Consider the following 6,000-nt stretch of genomic DNA (forward strand, 5'->3'; position numbering starts at 1 on the left):
TACTGTCTGTGGGTATGCAGAGAAAATCTCAACAATACAATAAAACAGCTCTCCTGGGATTGAGGTTCTAGTCAGGCATTTAGATCAAAACCTTAATTATTTGGAACTCCTTAGGAAAAAAGGCAGGATGCCTCAATTCCAGTGCTGGGTCTTAAGATTGTACGCCCCTCTCTGTAGGATGAGATGAAGTGGCTCACCTTTGAGAAATCATTTTGCCGGTAAAATTGCTTATAAAAAATCCCTCCAGGAAATAATCCTCATTTGAGCCTGTCTTCCTGAGCACTTTTGTGCTGACTTGAAAATGTTAGCCTAAAGCAGCAACAGATCCACATAGCCTTTTCCACCTTTTTATTGTCCCACTGAAAAATAGCTTTCCAGGTTAAACCTTGATCTTTCTTTTTTTTGAGTTGGAGTCTCACTCTGTCGCCCAGACTGGAGTGCAGTGGCCGCTCTCGGCCACCGCAGCCTCGACCTGCTGGGTTCTGGCGATCCTTCCGCCTCAGCCCCCCGAGTAGCTGGAACTACAGACACATGCTACCATGCCCGGCTAATTTTTGACTTATTGTAGAGATGAGGTCTCGCCAAGTTGCCCAGGCGGGTCTCGAACCCGCGGCTCAGGCAGTCCACTCACCTCGGCCTCCCAAAGCGCTGGGGTTACAGGCTGAGCCACCAAGCCCGGCTAACCTTAATCTTTAACCTCCCTTTGTTGTGGAGAAAGTGTGTCACCAGTAAGTGGTCCAAAGGACATCTGGTTTTGTTCCTCGCTTCCAGCATCATTAACAGACAGGCCTTATGCCAGGGAAAGTAGAGGCTGATGATGGAGTCACCCAGGAGCAGGAACAAGAATGGATGAGTCTGCTTTACGCAGAGCCTGCCCGGAAACAGATCTAAAGTTGGGTCTTGGAGAGCTTCCAAAGCGCTGCAATGAAGGGAGGACTCGGAGGACCTTTGCACAGTGAGCAAGAGACTTGTGTCCGCCCTAGAACATGAGGGAGTTCAGAAGGGAATGTCAGGCATCTTAGTGACATCTTGCAGACGGAAACCTGCCCTTTAACCTCTTCCTTGGTGGCTTTGAGCATTTTTGCTCAGAATTTTCCAAGGGGCCTCTGCCTTCGAAAACCTAGTTTGCTGCCAGAGCTGTGTTAGCTTCTGATAACCTCACCCTTTCGGATCCAGCTGTAAATAGACATAGACGTGTTGCTCTGGATGCCTATACATCAGGGAGTCCAGAACCCAGTGACACAGTGTTGCATTTGCAGTTAGAAAGGTAATTGGACAACTCTACTGTCAAAGAAATAGTTGTGTGGTACAGTTTTGTAAATATCAGGACGATTATATCTTGTGATCTTAGAAACCTTCAAACTGGTTTGTGATCAAAGAAAAGGTTAGTGGTTAGAATAAGCAAAATGTCAGTGAGTACATCTGAAGAAAGCAACCAGTTTGCTGTGTGCTTAATTAAGGAAGTCAGGAGCACTTGAGGATGGATGTTGGGAACTGTTTTAAGATGAAAGTAAAGCAAGTGTGTCTTGCCTTCTCAGGTGCATCAGAGAGAGGAAGTGGAAGCCCAGTAGTAGCATCTTCATACTTACTCTTGCCAGCCCAGCCTCCATTTTAGAGACTTTATCTTCCATTCTGTCTGGTGACCTTGGGAGGGGACGGGCTCTGGGTTGGCAGTGAGGCCCAGCTCTGTTTGCTCAGCTGGGTGTAGTCTCCAAACAGCCAAAGGTTTCTTGAGGGGTTTCCTCACATGATCACCTCCGCTCCATTCATCTGCCATCACCATCAGAAAGGTCAATATCCCTGGGATCTCCGCAGTTTTCAGAGAGATGTGCTTTCTTCCCTATCTCAGGTGTACAATACAGATACGTCTCCTCTTAGCCAAGTTCAACAAGTGTTTCCAAGGAATCCCTTGCATTAAGGCAAAGTAGCCAAGATGGATGAGTTTAACTTTTTCCAAAGGACAAAATTCTTTCTTGTCCCTTTCCCCTAGTGCTCATGCATTTGGCTAAGTCTTAAATGGCCAAGTTCAGTAATTTCTCCACTGAGACAGTGAGCCAAGGGCCCGTGTGCCCAAGGACCAGTTCCCTGGGGAACCACACGGCGGCTCACCCTCGAGGCTCTACTGCTGTCCATTTCCATCAGGACTGCTCAGGAAAACAAGCAGTTTGGCCTTCCCATCATTAGGCCACCTAGTCCCTGGGGCTGCTGAGTGAGAGCATGTGCACCTCCTGTGTTTTAGACAGTGTGTTTCATAATTGTAGAACAGGCGAAAGAATGGTACAGCCCGCAGGCGGAGTCGTTAGTAAAGAAGGTGACAGGAATAACCCCATGACTCAGCATAATGAGCTCAGCAGAGCTGGGGAATCCAAGGAGTGATGCTTATAGGAGGAGTTGGTTGTAGTTCTTAAGCCTTTTGACTCCTGGTATGGAGTTATACAAGAGGGTGGGAGTAACATGGCTCTTACCCCCCCCCCATCCAATGCACTCCAGGATTTAGGGGCTACCCAGCACATGGGTGCATGGTCTTGTTTTCCATTTTTTGTTTCCAAGACAACCCTGCTTGGTATTGCATGGAACGTCAAGCTTTCCTTCTTGCCCACTCAGGGCCACCTACTGGACCGGCCTCTATCCCAGTGCCTCCACAGGGCACTAAGGAATACTGCAGGGCTTCCCAGAGCTGAGGGCAGTGGAATTTGGTCCAGAGAAGGCAGAAGGAGCCTGAGTTTTCTGCCTTCTTTCCTCGAGGCATGTGTTCTTAGGCTCCCTTCACCCTCCTACCCATGGGTGCGGGCATTATGGTCGGGTGTGGAGGAGGACTGAGAAGCAAGGGACGCTGGTCCAGCCCAGGTTTGGCCCTAGACAGGTATACATCAGATGCAGTCCTACCTTCTCCTAATCACAGGCCAGCCCCACGCCACCCTACCCCTTCTTTACTAACGTGCCCCCTTACGTGGAACCAGCACCAGGGGACAGACATACCCTCTAGTCTAGAGAGCGTTTTGGTACTACCCCTAAATTCCACCACCCTACATCCCACCCTTTTTGTGCAAATGCATAACCCTGTGAGCATACTGTTCCCTTCTGCGTGTTAATCTGTTTCCTTCCGTTTGAGCTGTGTGGGAGGGAAGGGCATTGGGACTATAGGTTGTAAACTTGTGCCAACCAATAAAAACCAGTATTTCACACACATCCCTGTTAGTGTCTGGTCTCTTCTTTCCAGAATTTTCCCTTGAGTCCTTCCTATCACTCTTTTGGGTCTATCTACACTCCTCTGCTGGGTTCTTGGGAATGACCCTGGTGGTCAGGGGTGACCCTGTGGAAGATGTGGCATTCAGGAGAGTCCCATGAGAAGCCAGAGGCTGTTAGAATCAGCGTTGTGTTTCCCCTTGCCATCCCTGCTGCAGGGTGTCCAGGAAGAGCTGGGGTAGACCCAGCACCCAGTGCTGAGGAGAGGGCCTGCCCCCCTTAGCCAGGGAGGCTTCCTGGAGGCCACAGGAGCTGGGAGGGGAAAGAGGTGAGCCACTTCCAGGACAATAAGGGAGACGAGGTTTCTTGTGTGGGAGGGTGGAGCTGAGAAGGGCTGGAGGTGTTTCTGAAGAGGTGTGTGTGGGTGTAGGACTTGTAGGCAGGTGGCATCAGGGAGAGCAGCAGTAAGTGGGCTGTGTCCCCTGGCCCCAGAATGGAGAGAAGAATGTTTTGAGCTGTAGTGGAAAATGATGTGTGATGAGATCACAGGACAGAAAACCACAAAGCCAGGCCAAGGAGCCCAGCTTCAGGCACAGGCGTGTTCTTGAGTGGGACAGGCAGGTATCAGCCATGTCTGAGGAGGCACCGCAGGGGAGCTTGAAGAGAAGCAGTCTGGAAGCTGCTGTGATACTGGGCACGAGGCTCTAGGACTCAAGGAGTAGACCTGGAGGTAAAGAGAGGGATGTAAGAAGCAAGAATAAGCAGCCATTTCACAATCAGATAAATGTGGCCAGCCGCCTAGGCAGACTGGCTTCTCCAGGACAACTCTTGGCATCGCCACTGGCCAAGTTTTAGGCCGAGAAACCTGATGTGGTCAGCAGAGGAGGGTCACTTCCAGGACAAGATTCACGCAAACCTAACTCACAAGAGACTAATGTATGTGCCCAGGTGACAGTCGACTTGGTTGTGTGATGGTAAGCATCAAACTAAGCCATCTGGTCACCTACTGACTGGCTGTGTGGGTAGCCAAAAACAGGAAGCTGGTCACCGAGCAATGACAGCCTGCTGCCTTCATTCCACCACAGGACAGACTCCCCATCGGGTGGTCAGGGCACTCTTTCCCCCTAAAATCTGATTCTGCAGGCCTCCTTTGTCGATCCTGTGACGATCTTCCTCTGTCAAAGGAGTCTTCCCTTTGCCAGGTGTCGTGTGCACCATGAGGCTGTGAGCTGAGAGCTGCTGATACAGGCGATGTGCTCAGGAAGCCACCACTGGCCACCTCCGGTTGGGATTTGAGTGTTCCGGAACGCCCCACCCCCCACGCCAGGTCGAGGGACCGTTTTAGAGTGGCCATCATCATCACACTTACTGCACTGATTCTTCTTTGTTTAATTCCCAGAGGGAAATGCAAAGTTTGGGATTATCTTTCTGCAGCCTGACTTCCAACACCTTGCAGGACTTGGAACCAGAGAGAAACTTAAAGAGACCGCCACCCAAAAAACCTCTGGGCAGGGGTAAAGAGAGGAAATGAGCTCAGAGGACACCAGTGCAGCTCCTACCACTGAGGGCCCAGCATGGCACCTCTGCCACTCTTTGTTGGTACACAGTGGGAGCTCTGATCATCTAGGCCCGTTTGAGTTGGCAGAATTTCTCCTAATCCCCATCAGGCTGGCTTCCATCTCCAGAGACCTGATCACTGTGCCCAAGAAAGCCTGGAGTCACAAGCCCTGGCCTTGTTTGCTTTCTGGTTTCAGACACATTTGGGCCTTGAAGGGTTTATCTGCTTGGTCTTGTGATACCCAGCTAACACCTCAGCATCTGAGGACGCAGCTCCACGTTCTGTGTGCCGAATGCAGCAATGTGCTAAACCCAGGACACACCGTCCTCACAGGGGCACCTGTTTGGGTGACAGCATGAAATGGGAGAGGTGACAGCTTGGGGGAAGCAAGCTTTGCGGGTGGGGCGGGAGGGGGGACGTTAGACAGCTCAAGTGGGAAGAACCAGGAAGGATGGGCTGGAGGTAAGAATTTCAGAAAAGGGACGAGGGACATTCATGCATCGAAAGGCTTCTCAGCGTCATGGAAGGTGTGAGTGTTGGAATCAGGCCAGGGTACAGGTCTCCACTCAGCTGTGGACAAGCTCTGTGATCTGGAACAGGTGACCCACCCTGTTCACTGCGCAGCAGTGCTGTAAGGGTTAAGTAAGTGAAAGGAGTGTTCCTGGCACCAGAGTTGGGGTGTGATCATCAAATGGTAGCACCTGCTTGGGAAATGCCAAAGGCTGTGCCGAGTTCACTAAATAAGATAAAGTCACGGCAGGGCTCAGCAGCTCAGCCTGTAATCCCGGCACTTTGGGAGGCCAAGGCAAGTGAATTGCCTGAGCCCGCGGGTTTGAGACCCACCGGGGCAACTTGGCAAGACCTCGTCTCTACAATAAATCAAAAATTAGCCAGGCGTGGTAGCACGTGCCTATAGTTCTGGCTACATGGAAGACTGAGGTGGAAGGCTCGCTGGAGCCCAGCAGGTCAATGCCGGGGTGGCCATGAGTGTGCCACTGTACTCCAGTCTGAGTGATGGAGTGAGACTCCAACTCAAAAAAAAAAAGTCACAATGACACAAAATCACAATGCAAAGTGACAGATGCCATAAAAGGAGTGTCTAGCTCCTTCCCGAAGAAGGCGTCATCTGAGAGGGATGACGGGATCCCTGGCTGAAGGGACGGCACATGCCAGAGGAGGGTGCTGCGTGAGGAGGGTGCTGCGTGAGGACCAGTGAGTTTGCTGGGCCTGGGACGCGCTAGTGCTAGTGGCGGGTG

Source organism: Carlito syrichta, unplaced genomic scaffold (assembly GCF_000164805.1).
Source record: "Carlito syrichta isolate Samal-C Ts95f unplaced genomic scaffold, Tarsius_syrichta-2.0.1 Scaffold309115, whole genome shotgun sequence".
In the NCBI taxonomy this organism is placed as follows: domain Eukaryota; kingdom Metazoa; phylum Chordata; class Mammalia; order Primates; family Tarsiidae; genus Carlito; species Carlito syrichta.